This window comes from Poeciliopsis prolifica, unplaced genomic scaffold (assembly GCF_027474105.1).
Source record: "Poeciliopsis prolifica strain line A6 unplaced genomic scaffold, Auburn_PproV2 SCAFFOLD038, whole genome shotgun sequence".
NCBI classification, from domain to species: Eukaryota; Metazoa; Chordata; class Actinopteri; order Cyprinodontiformes; family Poeciliidae; genus Poeciliopsis; species Poeciliopsis prolifica.
In genome coordinates, this window is record NW_026562413.1 from 1,721,256 (window position 1) to 1,743,566 (window position 22,311).

The window sequence follows — 22,311 nt, forward strand, 5'->3', positions numbered from 1 at the left end:
CGCTCTCCTGCCTGCTAGCACTATTTCAAGCCTCTGCCGAGGAATGAGGGAGGGCGAGCGAGGCAGAGACACACAGATGCGCAGTTAGAGAGAGAGGGAGAGTGGAGGGGAGGGGAAAGCAGACAGGATTTAGAGTTCAAGTGCACGTGCAGAAAATAGGGTGAATAGAGGCGAGCCGGAGCAGAAAGGAAAGCAGGAACAGGAACGGCAGGAACTAGAGACGAAGCCCACACCGACTCCTTCAAAAATGGGAAGGTATAAAAGAAAAGCACAAAAGATTTACTTGTGTATGTAAAAAAAAAAAATCTATGTATATATATATATATATATATATATATATATATATATATATATATATATATATATATATATATATATAGATAGATATATAGATAGGCAGATCTATCTATCTATATACATAAATATATATTTTTCTACTCCTTTCCCCCTATTTCTCTGGGTCCTCTCCAGACTGCCACACTCCTCCTCGATCCCTCCCTATTGGATATTTCTCCATTAACCTCCAGTCTCTCTCCTTTCTCTCCGACTCTCCTTTCTCTCCCCTCCCACCTCTTCACACATGCACACGCCCCAGACTCCTTCCCACTCATTTCCCTCACGCGCCCTTACTATCCACTTTCACTGGAGACCAACTGCAATCCGCTTAGGGTTTTTTTTCTCCTCTTCCTTTTACTTTTCTTTCCGCATGCCGTTATTTCCCTTCAGTTATCCCTTCATGTACGGAGACACCCCCCTCTCGAACGCCGCACTCTTACTATGTGTGGCGCCCCTGAAAAAAAATGTAGGCCGTGGATTGTCCCCGCATTAGACTGCATGCCACAAACCGCTTGTCGTATCCTGTCAACATTTTTTATTTTTTTGCTTCTCTTCTGCAGTATTTTTTTTTGTTGTTGTTTGGAAATCGCTTTCTGTGCAGTAATCTTTTTCTAAAGTCGTGTGTGCATTGAAAAGCGGAAGCTGGGAGTTGAAGAAAGGAAAATCGAGTGTGTGGACATGTGAAGAAGATAGAGGCAAAAAAAGAAAGAAAGAATGAGGGGGAAATGGAGAGCATGGTCTGCAGTAGAAAGCATGAAGGACAGGGAAAGAGAGAAAGAGTATCAGTACTGGCAAGAAAATCAGGAGGAGGAAGAGAGGAACGAGAGGACCGTAAAGGGGGGGATTGACTCAGGAAGGAGGGACGGCCGGATAGGAATTGGTAAAATAAAAAAAAAATAAAGATGGGAAAAAAACTCCTGTATTAGAAGAAACTGGACGTTTCCTCAGACTCAGACTTTTACTCTCTGGTTTTTTCGTCATCATTTCCCCGATCTTTCCTCTCATTCATTCGTAAGTATGCAGCATGTACCTGTCCTTTTCCTCTCCATTCTTAAATACTTTATCCCTTCTCACTCTCCTGTTTTTTGTCGTCGTTTGTTAAAAATAAGCCTGTAAGTTGCCTCTCCCCCTCCATCAGTCCATCTATCCCTCGCTCTTTTCCCTCCTTCAGCTCACTTTGTATCTTGAGTCTTCGTTCGTTCTCTCCCCTCCAAACACACACACCTCTGTTCACATTCAGCAGAGCACTATGTTCTCCGAATACACCGGGTTTCAGAGGGGCCCATGAATGGGAGGCTAGCTCGCGGAGGATTCAGGGTACGTGCACATGTATCAGTCATGTGTATTTTTGTGTCTGTGCATGTGTGTTAATATGCTGTGGTGTGATTTGGAGTTAATGGAGCCAGCAGTGTCAGAGGGTCCTGCCTCTGACGCATGCGTGGATCCACAGAGCCGTCCTTCATATTTCAGGATTTATTGGGCTGTGTTTTTATTGATGAAATGCACTGAAAGGACACATGAGGTGTTACGTTTGTGAGAAAGAAAAAATTCATACTTACCTTAGAGTTTTAGTCACTTATCCAATATTTTGTGGGGGTTTTTCTCATAGAACTTCCATCTATTCATTCAGGTATTGTCAATTTATTCACGTATTGCTGCATGTGATTCACCATTAACGTGGAAATTTTATGGCCAATTTGTTCCAGGTTATTTTTATTAAATATGTCTTGAAGGGAGGGACTTTTCAATTGTATGCATCTAAGTGCAATTAAAATGAGTCTTGATATTGCTTCGATATTGTAAAAACAAATGATCTTTTTGTTGTGAAATAATGTCAAATATTCCAGCCTCAGAAATCCGAAGGCATCTCTTTCCCTTCGGGTTTTTTTTCTTCCCATCTCCTCCGTTATTCATCTCTGTGCTCTGCCTCCTCTTTTATTTACACAACCAGGTGTTATCTCTGCGCAGAGATATTTTCTATCTCCACCATCGCTCTTTGTCATTGTTCTGAGCGGAGGACATCCACGTGTTGTCCTCGTTGTATTCAAATCTTGGACATGCCATTGTTGTCTTTTTTTCTCCCCTATTTAAGCTATTTAATCGTCATAACTTGAATCATAAGAGCACATTTTTCTAAAATTACTTTGGATCAAAAGCAGTCGAGTCATTTTTCTCTTTCCAGAAGATGAAAATGATGCCAAGATCGTTAGATAACAGTTACTGCCCTACTTAAATGACGATAGTCGGTGTAAGGAGATTTGATTCTGATGCATTCGTTTAATTAATACACAGTTAAACGAGCTTTGTAGGCAGAAGGCAGCTCTTCAATTTATGGGAGCTTTTGTTTAGTAGCATCCTTAGGTCAGCCTTCTTCTGAACTCTATTCTCATGTCAGCAAAACTTAAAGCATGTTCAGAGAGATCAATCTTCCTCCAAACTCTCAAAATGCTGGTATTAGTTTCTAAATCTCAAATTTGTGTCTGCATTTCTTTGCTCTTTTCGATTACACATCTGAGGGAACTTAATGCTTCTAACCGTATAGTGGGACCCCCAGGTTATGAAATGTTACTCAGACAGGCCTGGTGTTATGTAATCTTACATAACCGAGGCGGCAGCTCAGCAGGCTCGTGATCTGAGCCTCTGGAGGAGAAGCTATATGGGTCTGCTTATGGTATGAACTCACTGACAGGGTCAACACACTCTTGAATACCTGGAACTTAAAGGGGAAGAAACCTCAACGCGATACTGCAGCATCTCTACAAAAAGAAAAACGGAGGAACTAGCTCCTCCATTCCTGCTTAAGCTTTCCAATTGCTTTTGTTTTCATCATTAATATATATTCAACTTGTATTACTTTAAAAAAATCTGCTTTTTCATAACCTTTGTTTCTGCAGATGTACAAGAGACTGCAACCCCGGTTCGTTCCCATGTTTCTATAGCAGTTTTCTATGAGTCTAGTGTGTTTCTCATTCATAATTGATGACATCCAACCACAGCATACATTAACGGATTGAACAGACCTCAGGAATTCCCATGCAAGCTGCGATTGTGCAGGTCTGACTTTAACCTGCTCAGTTTGTGTCCTCATAGAACAACTAAAATGTGCTGCAGTAAATAACAGGTCTGGCTGTTGTTAGAATGAAGATGTGGTCCGCGTATCAACGGGGCCACTGATGTTTTAAAAATCATAGTATACATGTATAAACAGTGATGTGCAAAAATATTCAACCCCTTGGATTTTTGAATGTTGTATGTCATTGAGATTTTCTGGAATAGAACAACACAAGGTAGATCATAATTATTACATTCAATGTTTTTTTTTTCAAATTAAAATCTGAAAATTGTGGCATGCATGTGTAAAAAAAACCTTTGTCGCTATTTTGGTTTAATTGCAACTGTAAGTCTTTCTGGTGACATTTTCAACATCTTGACACATCTAGAGACTAAAATGTTCAAAGTTCATGTCTGTTTTATTAGGTCAGGACTTTAACTAGGTCACATGAATATGCTTTGGTCACGGAAGCTGTATTGCTTCAGTGATCTTCACATCAGCTTTGACCAGCTTCCCTGTGCAAGCTGAAGGAAAGCATCAGCCCACAGCATGATGCTGCCATCACAGTGTTTCGAGTATTGAGGATGATGTGCGAATTTTGGTGTCAAACTGCAAACTTTTTGCAGCGAGATTTCAACTATTTTGAATTCTTTTAATATGATTCTTTGCTTGTTATAGATTAAATTTTTGGAAAATCTGGATTTTTTTTCTCTGTGGTTCAGAGAAATGTTAGCATGTCCAAGGCCGCCATCTTGCTTTACAACTGTGTTTTACAGCTTCTATTTATCTGGATTTGAATTCAGGTCAACTCTACAACATATTGGACCAGCCAGAGGCTTTGATTGTTTCAAAAATATTTATTATTTTATATTTAGAAAAGAAATTGAGGAGAAAAAAGGGACCTTGGGTCCAGCCCTTTGTTTTAGATGAACAGCCGTGTCTTTGCTGTTACTCTTTCCAGGTTCAGATGATGGATTGATCAGTTTTTATGCGGTTACTTTTATGATCAAACTATGTCTTAAACCTCTGAGGCTGTTAGAGAACCGTTTTATTAAAGTATGCACAGGTGGACCGTGTTTTACTAATTAGGTGTCCTCTCAAAGCAATTAAATTTTACTCAAAAGTATTCGAGTGAAAGGGGTTTAATAAAAACATGTTGTGAATTTTTCTGATTATTTTGTAAACAAAAAAAATCACTATTTTCTATTGATTTTCCACATAAAATCCCAATAAAATTCATTTAAATTTGTGATTTTAATGTGAAAAAATAAAAATTTTGTGAATTTTTGTAAAAAAAACAACAACAAAAAAGATCACAAAATATAAGATAATATAATATGTTTCTATTTCAGGTTGAATTTAAGATGACGTGGACTCTTGGCATGCTTTATATAAGGTAGATATATTACTTTTATTTAAGAATATGTATGGAAAATCACTATTTTGTGTCAATTTTCACACAAAGTTCTGCTAAAATACATTGAACTTTGTAAATTTAATGTGATAATTTATTAACAAAATGGCACTGTACAGTGATTAATGTGGATAAAATATTCCTTAATATAATATATCTTTTTATTTCAGACTGAATTTAAGATGACCTGGACTCTTGGACATGTTTTATACAAGGTAAGGCTATACAAGTTGCTCTAATTTTTCAAAGAATATAATTTACTGATTTATTATCCCAGCTGAGTGAATGCATTTAGCAAGGTTCAGTGAATTCAAGTGTTTTTTGTAAAACAGAGTTTTGCCTGATAGCACTCAACAGACTAGAACACTTGGTCAGCCGTTTTAGTCTGTGGCGCGATCGAAATGTCAATGCACCATCAGCATAATTCAATTACTCTGCCCTGAGTCATTCTGTCATGATTAACCTAACAGATATGTGCTAACCATGGGCCAGTCTGAGAGCAACAAACAGGGAAGCTTTCTGTTTCACAGCATGCCAGTTGGAGTCAGTCCGGCACAATACTGTAGATTATGACTTATGTTGGTTAGCAACAAGTGGAAAGGTCATCAGGTGGTCACGTCCCGATTATCAGATGTTGCTGAAAAGTGAGAGAGTGCGGGCATAAAGCCGGGCCTGTGGTTTAGCCTTGAAGCTAGTTTTGGAGATGGCCTCACATTACATTTCTGTCTTTGTGCTAATGTCACCCCATACCCCCCAACCTGCAGCACCAGAATAAGAGCTACATTCTGCCTCTGCCGTACAATTGAGCCCTTCTTGGCTTGATATTTTCACAATGTTTTTGCACAGCCCCTTCGTACACATGTGCACACGGCTCTCTGCGAGCAGCGGGGACTGTTGATTCAGCAGGTCAAGCTGCTCACCTGATGCTTCAAATCTTGTGGAAGGTATTTGCTTAGAGATTTGTAGAACTTCCATAGTAAATATACTCCAGGTCACCAGTTAGATTTTCAAATGCATTTCTCAGCGCCCACTCAGAGCTGCTACTGTTGATTATAAAAATGCACAGCTATTCCAGAAGGTTTGAAGGCATTATTTATGGGTCAGTCGTTGCAGTACAGTATGGCAGTGTTGCATGGGTTAACATCTGACCAGAGGAATGTGTTCGGGTCATCGGGGAGAATTCCTCAGTGCTTTGTGACTAGGTCATTGCACTGACAAGAGTCTGCCACCTATTTTAGCATGCACACCCTCACTCTAATTCTGTCCTTTCTTCTCCTCTTTCTATCTTTTGCATTTCATCGTTCCCAGCTTTCGTTTGCTCTCGCTGTCTGTTTTTATGTCTGGTGTCCCTTTTTATTTAATCTGTCTACTTCGCTGTCCTACTTTGCCTCACGATTTTTCTCGCCCTCCCTCCTGGCTTTTATTTGTCCCCTTGCTCGCTCGCTTCGCCCCTGTTTTTCCTTTTTCACAATTCATGCCTTCAGGTGTTTCTGCACCAGACGCCATTATTCTGTCGTCGTTGAACCCCGAGCTCCATTTTTTAAATATTTTTCTGCCTTCGTGTCTGTTTTGCGTGGCGTATTGAGTTCAGTGCTGCAGGTGCTTTTGGAAGGGAAATGCTTTGAAAAGCCGCCATGCTTGTTTTCAGTGCGGTACAGTAACATACAGCTGGCCATGTATGATTTATACATCATGTTCCCACACACTGCAGTGAGGTCTGCTGTAGCAGCAGAGTGGAGGAGTTAGCTTTGGGTCCTCATTGGTTGGCAGCAGGGGCGACAGACAGACCCTCAGGTACTGAAGTGTTTCCGCCGATGGCAGATGAGCCAATTTGACACAGTCTGATCCTCACACATGTTCACTGGCAGAAATGAGCTTTTATTTGTTTTACACAAATGTGAATCAGTATAATTTTGATATATAGAGAGTGAAAGCCACATCGGGGTGTTATTATTTTCCTCTCTGCAGTATTATTTTTATTCTACAAAAGCTTTTTAATTAAACAGATCCTCTAATTTTCTGTTGATGGTGTTTAAATAGATAACATACATACAATATTTTTTTGGAATCAAATCCGTGTTTACATTACACTAATTTCAGTGTCAGCTATGTGTGAAATTGTAAAACTATTTTAAGGAAGTCAGACTCAGCATTTTGGACTCATTAGATACCATTTCACTGACCGTGTTTGTTTGTATGCGTTCGCCACCAAAGCCCAGACAGCGAGGAGAGGTCAGACGTGACTAATAGAAGCGACTGATGATGTCACAGACAGCATCGTGCCGCTTTTGCTGCCCCGCTGCCCCGGCTTTAGGACGCTGGCGGAGGCAGCACTCAGGCACCCGTGGGTAACACACGCCAAAGCACATTAGAGGCAGGGAGATGGAGAGAAGCAGGAGAGAACGGCACAGAACACAGCTCAAGGGGACAGAGAGAGACAAACAATGAGACAGAGAGAAAAAGAGACAGACGGGTGGGGGGGTGTCAGATTTAACAGCAGAGAACGTTGAAAAATAAAGCAGTGAGACATGACTCTTGCTTTGTTCAGCAGACTGTCTGGTTGGAGTTGAAGAATATATATATCAGAATCAGAATCCTTTTATTGTCATTGTGCTAAAAAAAACCACACATATATATATATATATATATATATATATATATATATAAAAAAAAAAAAAATTCCCTTCTCACCCACCGCGGGTGGTTCTTATCCTCTGAGCTCGGGTCCTCTACCAGAGGCCTGGGAGCTTGAGGGTTCTGCGCAGTATCTTGGCTGTGCCAAGGACTGCACATTTCTGGACTGAGATGTCTGATGTTGTTCCTGGGATCTGTTGTAGCCACTGCTCCAGTTTGGGGGTTACTGCCCCGAGGGCACCGATGACCACAGGCACCACTGTGGTCTTCACCTTCCAGGCCCTCTCCAGTTCTTCCCTGAGGCCCTGGTATTTCTCCAGTTTCTCGTGCTCCTTTTTCCTGATGTTGCAATCACTTGGTATTGCTACATCTACCACAACGGCTTTCCTCTGATTTTTATCCACTACGACAATGTCTGGTTGTTCGCCATTACCATTTTGTCTGTCTGGATCTGGAAGTCCCACAGGATCTTAGCTCTGGTGTTCTCTACCACCTTTGGGGGTGTTTCCCACTTTGATCTCGGGGTTTCCAGTCCATATTCTGCACAGATGTTTCTGTACACAATGCCTGCCACTTGGTTATGTCGCTCCATGTACGCTTTCCCTGCCAGTATCTTGCACCCTGCTGTGATGTGCTGGACTGTCTCAGGGGCCTCCTTGCACAACCTACACCTTGGGTCTTGTCTGGTGTGGTAGATCTGGGCCTCTATTGCTCTATATATATATATATATATATATAATATATATATATATTATATATATAATATATATATATATATATATATATATATATATATATATATATATGGGTGTAAAACCTCCAGAATTTAATTCCCACCTTGTCTTCTGTGTCATACTGTTATATTCTTCTTTCCAATTTCAGTGTGTTTAAAAAAGTAGCTAAACCATAACGTTAGTGCCTAAGCAGCCAACATATAGGCGAAAGAAACTATCAAAATGTTAAATCGTTGCTTCACTCTCACTCTGCACTGGCCCTTTTTGTAGATAAAAAGATATTTTTATCTCCAGCTTCTCACATGTTCCCTCAGTTAATCTTGTTTATATCCATGGCCTCTGTCTGTCAGCTTTGCTCACTGAGTGAGTTTGCCAGAGGTAAAAACGATAAGTTCACACTGGCGATATGAGTGACAGTGATGCATTTGAAGGACTGCTGAACTTGATTCCTCGGACATTATTCTTCATGAATGAAGAAAAATTGATCCAGAAAGACTGAGGCTTTTCTAGATCCATTGAATGCTAGAAAATGGTGTTTATAATGATTCATAAGAAGCAGTAACAGATTATCAGCAGGTTAACAGATGCAATTTAAGTGGGTATATTCTTATTATATTTATTTTATATTTTTGCTTCAAAGTTTTCAGTTTTCTATTTTGTACTTCTATGACTATATAATAGTTTTTATTTAATACAAAATGTAATAAATTCACAAAAACAAATTCTTACCTATCTATTTAAAAAAGTAATCTACATGAAAAATTAAACAAAAACAAACAATTTTTCACTATTTTATAGTTAATGACTCTGATGAAAAATTGACACATTTATAAATTTTTTATGTAACCTATTAAGATTTTTTATGCAGTTAGAAATATTGTGAAAGATATAAATAAAAAATTCAGTTCCTTTTTTTAGATAAGAAAATAAACATTTTATAGCCTTATGTGCAATATTATAGCATTCCTTTAGTGAATTTGATCAATTGAGGAGTTTTGGGTAAATCATATTTGCAGACAAAGGTGTTTTTATATATTTCTATACAGTTTTTGTTTAATTGTGTCTCTGAATATGTTGTTTCTTTAGCCTTTTTCAGTCTGTATACTCCAGTTAACGACAGATGACTGTTAATTTAGTTGACAATTATTTCAATCATCGATTAATCTCAATGAATCCAATTAATTGTTTCAAATCTACATATTTTCTAGATACGGTTCCACATTCACATTTATAAAAGGTGAAATATTTTATCCAGCGGGAGCATCGAACTTGTCACCAGTGGTGCAGGAAAGCAAATAGTCAAAACTATAAAAACAGAAGCAGAAGGGACTTCACTGAGTTACAAATATAAATAATGTAAAGTTAAAAAGATCCCAGGTCTTATCAAATTTGTCAGTGTGATTCTGAGTAGAACAATAAAAATTTTTTTAGATTGGCACTAGACTTAATGCCTAAAAGTCACAGAATAACCATCAGGCGGAGCAGCTGTCTCCCATAATATAGCAATACTTATATCATGAAGGATTTTTAGGAATGCAGTAATTATTGCCTAAAATTTTACAATGCTATAAACTTGTGTTTACATAATAATGTAATGTTTGGCCAGTTCTACAGTTAACCAGACTGGACACAAATTATATTGTCCAAAATGGTAGCAAAGTTTAGGAAGATGAAAAAGAGAAGAAAGACAAAAACAGGCATAAATTACAACTTTAGCAATATTAGGTTTTTGCAAGATTTCCTAACATGTGCAGCCCGATGCTATTTTAATTTATAAATGTTGAACTTTTCCAGACAATAATAAATAAATCTGTATTTGAAAATATTGTATATTGACATGAGTTACAATGTAACCAAATAACTTTCAGAATTAAAAACCAGATAAGTTTTTTAAAATAAAGTTTTCATTTTATAGATAAAATTCATTTTGTACTTGAAACAATTCATTACTATTTGTTTCTCTATTGGCCTGGCGTATGACTAAATATTATCAAATATGAATATTCAGGAACATCTCCTTTGAAAGCGTAAAAAAGAAGAGTTAAAGTACTAATTGTAATTCTTGTCAGGACTGATAGAACCTTGAACTCGAGGTAGATAGTACTTGTTTACGGCACTCAGCTCCACTGTGTTTGTTTTCGCCACAATCACTTCAAAGTCACATTGAGTTCCGACTCTCAAATGACTCTTGGAGCTTTGATATTACAGCCAGAAGATGAGCTGGTACACAAAACCCAGCAGACATATTTTGCTGTTTCAAGGTCACTCTCCAAAAGCAAAAGCATCGAAAGTATTTTTTGAAACATTTCTTCAATTTTAGCTTTTACATCAAAAAAAGGCAAAAATCTCTCATTTTTATATTTTCTTTTCCCTCTTTGTGACATTATGATTTATCCTTGTCAGATAAAATGCATACCTTTATACAATTGTGCTGATTAATTTAAAGAAGAAGTTCATCACAGAATAAATTTAACAATAATAAAAAAAGGAATGTTAACAATCGACATTGTCTAACCCTACTATTAGAAACGATGAAACTAAAACCTTCTTAATAACGTAGACTTTGTTTTGGAAATAGTTTCCTGCTTGATAGTTCAGGCTTTTTAAGTTTAAATCATCAATAATAACTAAAATCATGCTTCAAACATTAATAAATTGCATGAATCAGGTATAGGAGAACATGACTAAGACAACAAAAGTTTTGTACCAGTCGTACAGATTGAGCAGTGTCAGATTTGACCTCTACGTTTTGCTGTTTTCAAGTCTAAACATTATCTATATGTTCATATATTTGCAAGATATATGAACATGTAGAAAAAGTTCAGTCTTGAATGATATTTAATGTAATTTTCTATAAATAATATTCATAGGAAATTATTAAGACATCCAAGGTTTTTACAGCTACTCTCGCCAAGTAGCAGATTTAATCTTTAAGTTTTGCTGTTTCAAGTCTGAATATTTTTTCTATGTTCACATATTTTGCATTTTCTGAAAATATCAGCAACTTAACCTGGAAGGTCAAAATTGACTCTTCACTAGGTTGAAGTATGAGATATGAGGTAGTATGCGTGGGTTTTTTGTTGTTTCATCAAAAATGCAAAAAAATATGCTTTTATACCCACTAATTGTTCAACCATTACCTTTCATAAGACTTAAAATCATTTAACGAATTTTCTAGTTTTCTCCAACTTTTTTGAAGCACAGCACAGTGACTGCCACCTTTATCCCAGCTGCTGCTGCACAGGCAGTGTAGAATAAGATCAATTTTGAGGTTTGAATTTATTTTTTTTGTTTGCATTTAATATCCTAGAATAAAAAGGTTTTTGTGGATCAAAATATCAATAAAGTATCATACAAATAAGCAAAAAGTTGCATTAATACATCAGCAATGAGCGTATTTGTTGATTCAAATTAAAAACATACATATATTTTCATAAATTTATCATACTGTGAAAATCTTAAGCCAATTAGCTTTGGAAAATGTATAATTCATTCTCAACTACAGCTGCTATGTTCAGTTTTTATTTTTGAGATTTGAGATAATTATTTCTTTTTAACCACGATCACACATCTGCACTTATCAACAGGCTGCTTTTGACTAAACAAATCAGAATTTATGCCAAGTAATTTGCTGCTCTTTAAAGACAGCAAATTATTTGGTTCAGAAACTCTGGATGAAATGATTTGATGTCATGAAGCTTTTTATCATCAAAAAGATAAACTATAGCAAAATCTAAAACCATTGGAAAATATTCTTCATTTGCATTGCTTAAAAATATCCTAATAAAGTGATTCATTATAAGCTCATTTAAAAGCAGCACTAATTACTGTCTTTCACACCCACTCTCCACTAAAGACCACCATCAATAATGCAGCAGTGCCCCCTTTGTCTCAAGTCCACGGCTGCTGTAGTCCCTCTGTTTTTCCTCACTTAACCATCCATTTTACCTGCCAGTGACCTCAATGCTCTGAGGTTTTGGCTTCAGAAACGAGTGTATTTTTCCCATGTGTACAGTTAATCGCCGAGCTGCTGGTAACACATCACCACGTCCAACCAACCCACCGACAGCCCTCTTCCTCCTCCTCCTTCTGCTCGTTCTCCTCTTTGGTGCATCACCCCACTCGCCTGCTTTCAATCTCTCCTTCCCTCTCCTTCACTCTCTGGTTTAATATTGATCTGAATTCATTTGTTTTCTATTGATCCGCCACTCCACCCTCTGCCGCATTGAGCAGACGCGAGGACACATACCACGCACACAAAGGCTTTCTGATGCAGCTCTCTGGCAAGCCTTGCACGTGAACATGCACAAACACCTAAAGGACAAACGCATTTACTAACCCACCATACATGTAGGTCATGAACACACAGCCACGTCAGAGAGGCACACTTGCAATCACATACTCTTCATGGGAGATTTAAGAGGCTGAAAACACAATGGCTTTTAAGAGGTTTCAAGTAAGCTAATGACGTACAAAGGAACCTGAATTCTGTATTGATCCAACACTTTAGCAGTGAGATGAAAACACAGGCCGTCTAGAGCTGCCATGGGCGTGCGACACAATTAAGACTGCAGTTCATTTCTCAGGTTAGCTCAAATGTGCTTAGAGTCATTAGAGCAAAAAAAAAAAAAATGAAAGGAGTTCATTTTGGTGGTAATTGTGCAGAGCTATTTGAATCAAGATGACATTTGTGCCAGTAATTGTGTGGAGTTTTTTTTTTTCTTTAAATCAGTCTTGACTGAAAAGAGCCTCGATATCGAATGAAGTCAGTCAAGGTTAAAGTAAAACTCAACAGCGTTTTATAAATACTACTAGAAATTTGGAAAAATGCAACGACTAGAAAATAACAGAAATATTGTTGAAACATTTGGTTTTGGTTGTGTCATGTTAATTTCTCCCTGAATGAGAGAGGATATACAGCTCTGGAAAAAATGAAGAGCCCACTGCACTGAACCCCAAAGAAAACCTGGTTATTCCACGAAATATTGATTTCTAAAGTCTTCCTCAGTTAAAACATTAGTATTGTTGTTTATAAATGAATATGAATTTGTCTTCTTTGCATTATTTGATGTCTGAAAGTTGTTTTTTCCATCTTTCATTTTCTGCAAATAAATACTACATGTTTGCTTGGAATTTTATTGACATGTTGTCAGTAGTTCATAGAATAAAAGAACAATGTTAATTTTACTCAAACATTTACCTATAAAAAGTAAAATCAGAGAAACTGATCATTTTGCAGTGGTCTCTTAACTTTTTCCAGAGCATTTAAGTTGTTCATTTAAGTTGTTCATTTAAGTTGTTCCTCACATAAAAAAAAATATTGGCCCTCATTAAGTTGGTATTAGTTTCAGTTTAAAAGAATCCCTTTATATGATAATAATATTTTTAAATATATTTGTATGCATTAAGTTAGCCCATTGAAAAAGCTAAAAAACTTTTGAATTGTTAAGTTGCATTAATGGTGTCCTTATGAATAACTAAAGTATTTAATATCAACCAAAATCCAAATAATGCTCTCTCTGTAAACAATGGTTGACCGAAGGCTAATGGAGATTAATCTTGTCAATTTAATCAGTCGATTGTCTTCTAAAACAGAATGTCAAAAAGCTGGTAATTTTACACAGAAATTTCTCATTTTACCCACATTTTCCATAATTCATCTTAAATCACATTGACTTTATTTCTTTTTTTTATTATTATTGCATTGGTGGCATTTTTTACACTGGCTGATAAATTCAGATGTTACTGGCTGTGACACCAATGCAAGGCAGCAAACAGTCCTGTCTGATGACATACAGTGCTGGACATTCAGTCTTCCTGAAGGTCAGCTTAAAATAAATCTGCTTCTTAATCTTGTTCATTGTAGCTTCTTTTAGGAGTTAAAATTGGAACATTCTTAGTTATCAGCTTCCTGCTCTTTCTGTGAAAAAAGCATATTTAAAACAGGATTTTCAACAGTAGACTTTCGTCGTTTGCTGCATTAGGAGTGTGTTGAATTTAGGTAATTCAATTCAAAAATACTTTATTAATCCAAAGGGAAATGAAATGTTGTAACTCATGTTATTCAAGTTCCTTCAAAGAGTTGTTGTAGCTGCTGATAGGGAGAATTTCCTGTAGTAGTCAGTATTACTGTAGTTCTAAAGAAGCCTCTGACTAAAGACTGTTGCTGGAGCGATGTAGTGGAGCCTAAAAAAAACCCACCAAATTAGTTACATTTACCAGATGTAAGTTAAGTAAATAAAATTTTTAATTATTAATTTTAGTTGGAAAGCAATTCAAGCAAAAATGTCCACCTTAATACAGTAATTTATCATACATCACTGGAGTCAAAAAAGTCATAAAAAATCTTAAATTTTTCTTAATAAAACCAGCAGAAAATCTCTTTTCTATGTTAATCTTTTTTTATGGTAACTAGTTTGTTTTTACTCTCCCTTCTTATTTAGGACTATAGAGTCATATAAGTTGATTTGTTTGTTTTCATCCCAACCTAAGTGTTAAATGTGTCAAAGGTCTACATTTGACAATCCACTGGTTTGCCTTGTAGACTCTAAAATAAAGGTTGAAAAAAAAAATAAATGTAACAATTAATTTATCTACTTATTAGTACGAGTTGTTGAAGTTCTACTTTTTGGTATTTTTGATGAAAACCGTCCCATTTTGTCTTCACCCTGACCGAACTTTTCAGCAAGTTTTAACCTGTCACTTCAAATTTTTGGTTGATGGCATCAAGTTGCCATGACACCAGACTATTTGGGCTGCCCTCTGACCTCCTTTCAGGACACGCTGTGCTCAGTCAGAATGCATCTCGAGCAGCAGCTTGAGTTCAAAGGGCCGGAGAGGAAAGGAGCGAGGGCGGGGTGAGGCTGTGTGTCCTCCATGTTACATTAGATAAGGTGCCTGAGGCCCGTACATGCTGACAGGAACACACAAACCCTAACATACATACAAATCTCAACATACAGGAGAGCATGCCAACAAAAAACACACATTTCTTTCATTGTTTCATTTTGTTACAATGTCATGATTTGTTTGACTAACTCCTGTTAGATTTTATATTTCTTCATTATTAATGCATTATTCATCACTAGTGTCTATAACTGTTTTTGTTTGTCTGTGTTTGCATTACTCTCTTCATTAATTTTACAATATTCCGTTTATTAATTAGTTTCCTAATGAGCACAACATGTTCCCAGCTTCCTTCATCAAAAATCCAGTTTATTTCTGATAATTCTGCTTTGCAGTTTAATTATCTACTTATTTTCTCAAGATTGTCACTAATAAAATATGTTCCTTAGAAATAAATGTGTGTAAGTGTATTGATCAATCTCAAATTTATTTTATATAATTTATTGTACAGCTAATCTGAATAATGCTTATATGCTTACAGAAATGCCATGTCCAACAATAGATGCCTTCCCAGTGAGAAGAGGGGTGAAAGTTGCTTCCTGCTTTAAAGGTAAAGCTTTCTACATCATATTTTTCATGTTTAAAATAAAAAGGAAGAAAATTAGCTTAACATGTCAGAAAGTTGGACTGAGAATATCAGTAATCTAACATTTATATCACTGTTTGTTTTCTATCTGCATCGGTCACTCTCGTGTTTCCTGATTTTTATAAAAGCTCTTAAAGATGCTGTAATATTGTTTAAATTAGTCTTTTTCTTGCATAGTTACAAAGAGACTGCTTTCTGTTTTCTTATATTTAAAACAATTAGCATTTGACATTATTAAATTATTGCATAAGTTAAAAACACGTTGTACCTTTATAAGGTTGTTGTCTCATTTGTTTCTTATCAAGTCCTTTTTTAGTCCCTTTTTATATTGACTCTCTTCTGACCTTCAAAGCACAACTCACTACTCATCTGTTCAAGTTAGTTTTCTCACAATAACTTGTTTTTTTTAGTTATTTCATGGTTTTGTTTCTTTATAGAAAATTTTTACTGTTTAATTTGTGTTTTTAATGTTCTAAAGTATGTTTGGGTGTTTTGAAAGGCACTGACAAATAAAATGCATTATTCATATTATTAATGCAGAACAAACTTTAATGTTTTAAAAAATAATTGGTATACATCTTTAGTAAACTGTATTATCCATTTTCCTTTCTGCGTTAGTTAGACACTAACGCAGTATTTTGGGTTTGAAATCTTAACAGTTATCCTGTTCGGTTAATGATGTTTTCACAGTTTAAAACAATCCAGTTTGCTTCAGTCTAAAGTGCTGAGGCTATTTGGAGGAGGTGGTGTCAGTGTGGTTTCAAATTAACACTCTTTTATGGTCTGGATGTGGTCCGACTCTGAGCCGACACAGCTGTAAGATTGAGCCAACTGCCTTCCTGTAGCCAGGTATCAGTTGCATTGTGGGAGGCGGTAGAGTCAGGAAACTAAGAAACAATGGCCGCATGTGTTTTTTGAAAAGATAAAGCCCAATGCAATTTTCAACGTCTCAAAACAACAAAAATAATCTTAGATAATCTAGCCGGAAATGAACGAAGAAACAGTAATGATATGAATAAATTCTCCATATTTTGTACTAGCTCAGAACGTAGCATTTGCTTTCTGTTTTTCCATTTCTGACCAGCAAACGTACTGAATGTTCTTGCGTGGTTTGTAGTGACAAGTAAACAAACTAGAGGTCTTGAAAACAACACTGGTTTACCCAAATAGTAAAATCTCCAATGAAAAGAGTCGAATCTTCGTCACTGAGAAAATCTGTCCACAGAGACTCAGACACAGACAAATACAGATAATTTAGAAAGTGCCTGCAGAAGTAAATTGTAACACAGGTATGCACAATTTGGGTGTGAATGGTTCATGGATGCCTAAGCATTAAGACAAACTCCTACAAATGACATCACTCTGCTTTGTGAGAAGGAATCTATAAAATGTTGTCTTCTTACTGAGAATTTGTCTCTGTTATACTAGAAGCACTTCTGTGTATATGAATGGATGGTAGGGATGAAGAGAGAAATATAAGTGATTTTAAGGTGAGCTGCTGTGTTAAAAATATGAGTCTGTGGATAGACAGAATAAAGGATGAAGTTGATATTTTTAGAAAAGCACATCTAAAGCAGGAATCTTCCATCACCAAAGCTCCCTGCAGTTTTGAACATTATACCCGCTCTAAATTTTTGCGAGAGTGCGCTGGAGATCACGGAAGAAGATTTAGATGCTCCTCTGTCATCCCAATCAAAAAAAAGAAAAAGAAAAAAACTGGATCGGCCATGTGACGGACCGGTTCTGACCTGAGAGCCCCACTGGTGCTAATGCATCTCTTCAGTAAGAACGGTGTGTGGTGCGAGGCCAGGATAAGTTTTCACAAACCAGAAATTGTTTGCTCTCTTAATTTGATTCTTTAGTGCGATTTATCACAAACCCTCCTTTTTTTTTTCTTTTGCTCCTACTACCTTATTTACAAAGCCAGAAATCGTTACCATGGAAACACGGCAACCTCAGTGGCCTGGCATGATGCCCAATGGTTGCTAGGGCAGTGTTGTCAATGGCTATTGGGTTGTGTGTGTGTGTGTGTGTGTGTGTGTGTGTGTGTGTGTGTGTGTGTGTATGTGTGTGTGTGTGTGTGTGTGTGTGTGTGTGTGTGTGGGTGTGTGTGTGTGTGTGTGTGTGTGTCTGTGTGTGTGTGTGTGTGCGCGCGCGTGCGTGCGTGTGTGTGTGTGTGTGTGTGTGGGGGGTGTGTGCGTGTGTGTGCGCGTGTGTGTGTGTGGGGTGTGTGTGTGGGTGTGTGTGTGCGTGTGTTTGTGCGCACGCGTGTGTGCGCGCGCATGTGGGTGTGTGTGTGTGTGTGTTTTGTATGTAAATAGAAATGAATATTATGTTTTTAAATTATTAAGAATGTAAAAATCAAGACTAAATTTGTCATATTTTTATGCGTCTGCAATTTTGAGATAAATGAGATAATGTGGAATGGCTGTGGAAAGCCATCCCACATCTTTCTGACCCATTTTCCACTTTAAATCACAGTTTCAAACTAAACCTGTGGATGACTAGCTAAAAAGTATCAAATGTGGTTCACATGCCCAATAAATATCTCATTTATTTTGAGATAAATGAGATATTTAAAAAACATTTTAAATAGTTTTTATTGCTGTTTCGGTTTGTAGGTGTCATTCAAGCCTTTTTAAAATTATTTTGTCTAATGAGGGTTCTTGTTATTAGAATTAGGAATGTCTCTTTTATGAAATAGTAAATTAGTATGCTTCCATCGGTTATTTATTGGTTGATTTATACCGATATCCGGTTTTCTTTGGTATCTGAAATTGCAAATCTGAGTTTTCTAAACAGAACGTAAAATATAAAAATTTTGCTCCATGTTCCTTGATAATAGTTTCAAATCCAACAAAAATTATTCATCAGATAATATATGTCTAACTTTAATCATATTCTTACAACAACAAAAAAAAGCTTGTTGATTTGTAAACAGAAATTCTTAGTTTTGATGTGGTTCACATTTTCTGATCCACCAATTAGTTGATCAAGGGATAATTTGACCCTTCTATTCTCAAACTGGTAGATTAGTTCATCTAAGATTTAGAAAACATTATTATTAGGCCTGAAAGTCACTTTTGTTTTCTGTAAAATGGAACAGAAACTTATTCAATATTCTTTGTTTGATGTTTTTGCATGAAGAAAAGAAAATGGAGCTCCAACTTTAAAAAAAAAAGTTAATTGTAATCAAATTAAGTTTATTTATGTTTGTTTAACATAACAAGTTAATCAACTTAATATATTTACTTGGATAAACTTAATTTTATTGTGTGTAACAAATTAACTATTTTTTTAATTGGATCTATTTTGTTTTAGCTCAGCAGGTCTGTTATTTTGTCAAAAATAATTTAATACTTAAATTCTGTGAATACAAGAAATTACAATAACAGACTGACATGTAATTTTAATTTATTTTCAAAGATTTTAACTTAAATTTTCTGTTACAAAAAACCTCTTACAGTATCATTTTATTACACTTATATACTCCAACCAATATACTGAGGATTAATACTTTAATTCAATAGAATTGTCTTTTTTTTTGGTTTCTAAAGCATAATACCAAAGCTCCTTATTTGATCTGGGAGCCGCTGGGTTTTGGGGCCCAGGGCCACCCAGGCTTCTGGTACCGGAGGCTCCTGTTTAGACACGCCCGGGCACATTGGCACAGAGCTGGCATTGGCACAACCATGGCGCATGCATGCGTGACCGGACTGCGAATGAGTCGGTGTGAGAGGTTTAAATGGGTAGAAGAGGAATCAAGGGGATAAAGGGAGGAGATTCAAGTAGTGCTTGTCAGAAAAAAAAGAAAAACGTTTCAAAAGATTTGGGAACTTTAAGTGTGCGGTGACGAAGGACGAATCAGAGACGCGTAGAGGGCAGAGAGGAGAGTCAAAGAGAGGCAGTGAAGGGTGGGTGGAGGACGGCTTTTGCAATAGCAGGAGGGAGTGGAGAGGTGGGGTTTTTGTTCGAAAGGTAGCCAAAGAAATGTTTGTTAAATTTGTGAAACTCTCAAACCAATTCAAATGGTGTTGCCTTACGTTGTCTTATTTATCTAATTTATCACAAAATATTTTTAAATGAACCAATCAGAGTCAGTTATGGCTACTGCATCCGGCTGTGTTGTCTAATTCAAAGTGACGAGCATATATAACCGTGTCAGCTAATAGAGTGAGTTACCTTATGTGGAATCAGCAATAAGCTGTTCCCACTTCTACATCTGCAGTTGTATTTTGGTGCATTGGCCACGCTGAATAGAAGGCCTTGCAACTTGTGCAGCAGCCATCAAATAATCCATGAGTCCTTGAGGCACACAGCAGCAGTGTCAAAACACATCCATTGACGGCTAATAACAGCCAATTTGCTGCTTTCGCTGGAGATCACCTCAGCGAGATGTCGAATGTGTGGGTGAACCCCATTATTTATGGAACATAATAAGAGAGATTGACTATATGGTGCCGTTACTCCAAGCTGTCATCCAATTACTTGGTCATTAAATTCTATTTGATACGTTGAAAACTAATGTAGAACAAGGCAATTTTAGCAGCACTCTGAAAATAGCTTGTTTAACAGCACAAACCAGCAGCCTCCTTTCACGGCAAGGCGCTGTCATCATGACACCATGCAGGGAATCTGATGAAAGTATAGATGCATAGATACACACACTCAGTTTGCCAAATTGATCTAATTTAACAGGCTGGAAATGTAAAACCCCAAGTGTAGAATATACTCAGTCATCGTCTGATGTACTCACATTGTCTGTGGCGTTTAGCTGATAGCTGTAATTTCTACAGGTAGCATTTTGCATGAGATGACCTTTGATAATATTCAGAATTTTGCTGCTGAATTGTTTCAGGGCTGCTGCATAAAACATGTTTCTTTTCATTTAATAGTCACATTTTTCTGCAATAATAGCAACTTCAAAATGGATGAGTAATCTCTCTCATACAGTGCTTGCAAAAGTATTCACATACCTTAAACTTTTTCATATTTTGTCTTATCACAACCACAAGCTTCTGTGAATTTTTTAAACATTTTTATACTGGACATTCAAACATTTGTTATGCTCTTACTAATAGTAGAGGAGAACTTATATACTCCAAGATTGCATGGATTTTAATTAATTTTTCAAATTTGTACATGAATAACATTTAGGTCAGAATCAAATGACCGAACAGTTAAAACAAAACAAAAAACAAAAAGGAAATAACAAAAACTCAGTCAGGTACAACAGAAATAAATCACATTTCCAAACATCCTACATTTTTCTTTAATCTTATTTATCAGGGTAGCTTCAGTGAATTTTATTGGGATTTTCAGTGATAGACCTTCACAAAGTGGCGCATATCAAATTAGAAAAGTATTCCATTCACTTGTGTCTCACCCTGACATCTCTTAATAAAGTTTAGAGCGAATAGTTCCTTCAGATGTCATCTAATTACTAAACAGAGTAATCTGTGTGCAGTTTAATCTTCACGCATGAGATTATTTAAGCAGCATAGATCCTATGGTAACTCTGGAGCAGCTGCAGAGATCCACAGCTGAAATAGGAGAAAAGGTCAACAGGACATCTACCAGTTTTGCACAAATCTGGATTTTCCGGAAGAAATTGTTGAAAGAGACTTGGAAAATAAATGCAGTTTGCAGTTTGCCGTGTACAGGGTTGATACACACTCTCAAAAAGTTGGAAAATAAGGAATTTTCCTGGATAAGTATGGAAAAAAAAATTGCAAACAGAAAAATATTTGAGTTTCCAGTCATTTTAAATAACATCCTGTATCAATGATTTGTCATATTACAGTTTGACTACACATATGTTCCCGCTCATTTTAAAACCAAAAACTTTGTCCATTTCACAGCTTTCTGACCCATTTTACACTTTAAATCACAGTTTCAAACTAAACCTGTGGATGACTAGCTAAAAAGTATCAAATGTGGTTCACATGCCCAATAAAACTTTGAAACAATCTTTTTCAAGTTTTAAAAAGACATAAGTTATAACTGTATGTGCTTTAACACTCATATGTCTTATGCTGTAGAAGAGAGCAGATCTAAGTTAGTTCAGATGCAAAAAAACGCCCCCAAAAAACACAGCGAAACAGCTCTTTACCATGATCAGAACTTCAGCTTTGTATTTAGAAAACATTTAGACAAAAGAAACCACGGTGCTGGCAGCATCATGCTGCAGGTATGCCAAAGGTCAACAGGACATAACTAAGTTCTCTTTCTTAACCAAGAGAACTTAGTTAAGTATCTCTTATCTCTTAACTATGTTAAGAGATACTTAACTAAGTTCTGCACTGAAAAAATGCCAAATCTTATCCAGTATTTTTAGTCTAGTTTCTAGTGTAAATATCTTAATACACTAAATAAGAAAAAACTCACAACCAAGTAACTTTTCAGCATAATGCAGGAGCTTGTCTTAAGTCTTAATTTCTTAATATTGATTGAAAAGTTAGTTGTTAAGAGAACTAAGATATTTGCAGTAGAGACTAGACCAAGCATTCTTGGTAAGATTTTTGAATTTTTGCAGTGCAGCGCTGTAGTGGAATTGGCTAAATCAATGGATGGACTTTACGTCTGCAAAGTTGGCAGAAACATTACACAGAATACCCAAAGGTGCAAAATACAATGCTACACTTTTCAT

At 36.5% G+C, this 22,311-nt stretch overlaps 1 long non-coding RNA gene across 2 annotated transcripts in view; it reads left to right on the forward strand.

Annotated features, from left to right (window-relative positions):
• The first annotated feature begins 496 nt into the window (after positions 1 to 496).
• LOC129374951 (uncharacterized) overlaps positions 497 to 22,311 on the forward strand; it is a 30,598-nt gene continuing 8,783 nt past the window's right edge. The window contains exons 1-4 of one of the 2 annotated variants that reach the window (XR_008607585.1): positions 497 to 1,653; positions 4,741 to 4,784; positions 4,973 to 5,017; positions 15,558 to 15,626. This is a non-coding gene — a long non-coding RNA (uncharacterized LOC129374951). The remainder of the gene's footprint in view (positions 1,654 to 4,740; positions 4,785 to 4,972; positions 5,018 to 15,557; positions 15,627 to 22,311) is intronic. The other variant, XR_008607586.1, reaches the window with a different exon arrangement.